Source organism: Elephantulus edwardii, unplaced genomic scaffold (assembly GCF_000299155.1).
Source record: "Elephantulus edwardii isolate Elephantulus edwardi_28Jun2011 unplaced genomic scaffold, EleEdw1.0 scaffold00140, whole genome shotgun sequence".
NCBI classification, from domain to species: Eukaryota; Metazoa; Chordata; class Mammalia; order Macroscelidea; family Macroscelididae; genus Elephantulus; species Elephantulus edwardii.
Genome location: NW_006399890.1, coordinates 7,834,869 through 7,836,911, shown reverse-complemented (window position 1 = coordinate 7,836,911; position 2,043 = coordinate 7,834,869).

Sequence of the window (2,043 nt, the reverse complement as noted above, 5' to 3'; positions counted from 1 at the left end):
CAGTAGGAGGAGAGGGTGAGAAAGGGCAGGGGGCACAATTTGATGGGCAGAGGGAGGGGTGGGTTAAGGAAATGGGAAAGATCTGGTGTGAAAAATAAAATAGTATAAAATAAAAATTTTATTTTAAAAAAAGAATCAGAAACTCTAAGCATAAACAACTCTTGTATTAACAGCTTTTAAATTTTCTTTTCCAAAGGTGAACTGAGAATCAGAAGGTAACCAGCAGGAGTAATGAAGTTAATAAAAGGGAGAAGGTTGTTATTAATATCAATATACTGGTGGTATTGACACAGTAGAGGAAAAAATATGTGAGAGTGAGAAGCAATAGTGGAATGATGTCTTGAGTAGGTAAGAAGGGACAAGATCTTTGAGGGAGAACCTCCTCAAAGTGCTTTAGATTAAACTCCCTACTTCTAGGCTCAGGACCTTGTCCCCTGTATGCAAAAGATTATTTAAATCCAAGGTTCTGGAATGTTGTGTGGTGGTGGTGTACCATGCCAGAACTGACTCATAGCTGACCTTCCAGTGGGACTGGTAGTAAGAAATTATGGACTTAGTAACAAAAATGTAGCTGGTTATAGAAGTATAGAATTTTGGACAATGAGTGTTTAATTAATTGTAAATGCCTTTTATAAAAATACAACTATACAAATGGAAACTATACACATGGACCTTATTTGATAGACTACATAGAAATCAAATTGATTACATCTGTGGAAAGACTCATTGGAGAAGCTCAAATCAGCTGTGAAAACCAGGTCAGGTGCTGACTGGGGAACAGACCATCAACTACTCACCTGCAAGTTCAAACTAAAGGCAAAGAAAATTAAAATAAATTCTCAAGAGCCAAAACACAAGAATTTCACACCTGAACTCAAAACCATATCAAGAATAGGTTTGAGGCATTGAATACTAATGAATAAAGGCCAGATGAGCTGTGGGATGGCATCTGGGATCATCCATAAAGATAGAGGAGGAAGAAAAGACCAGAATGGATGGCAGAAGAGATTAAACATTGCACTAGAATGCCCAGAAGCCAAAACAAAGGGAAGTAATTACAGGATTTTAGAAGTTGAACAGAAGATTTCAAAGGGCAGCTGGTAAAGAAAAAGCAAAGTATTGTAATGAAATGTGCCAAAAGCTAGAGTTACAAAATCAAAAGGGAGGAACTTGCTAGGCATTTCTCAATCTGAAGGAATTGAAGAACATATTCAAGCCTTGATACTGAAAGATGCCATGGGTACAATCTTGAATGATCCAGGGGGGGGTGGAGGGAATGAATGAATGAATAAATAAATAAGAATGAATGAATAAATAAATGAATGAGTAAATAAATATATATATGAATATAAATATAAAATATATAAAAGTTGGAAAGAAGGATCTACACTGTCACTGTACCAAAAATAATTAGCTAACATAGAACCATTTCAGGTAGTAGTTAATGATCAAGCACGAGTGATAATGAAGGAAGAAGTTCAAGTTGCTCTGAAAGCACTTGCAAACAATAAGGCTCCAGGAATATCTGTACCAATTGACAAATATCAACAAATGGATGCAGCCCTGCACATGCTCAACAAGTTATGTCAAGAAATCTGGTGGAGCTATCTGGTCAACTGACTAGAAAAATTCCATATTTGTTCTCATTCCCCCCAAAAGGTGATCCAATATTGTTGTTGTTGTTGTTATGTGCCGTCGAGTCACTTGCGACTCATAGCGACCCTATGCACAACAGCCCTAAACTCCGCTCTGTCTTGTGCCAATTGCACTGTCTCTGACACTCCCATCCCAATTACCCCAGTCACCGAATCAATCCACCTCATAGAGGGCCTTCCCCTCCTGTGCTGTCCCTCCACCCTCCCAAGCATGATGTCCTTCTCCAAGAACCAGCTACTTGTTACAACATGTCCAGAGTATGTTAGATGGAGCCTCAGAATCCTTGCCTCCAAAGAGCCACCCGGTTTAACCCTTTCCAGGATGAATCTGTTTGTTTTCCTAGCAGTCCATGGTACTCTCAATACTCTTCTCCAGCACCACAGCTCA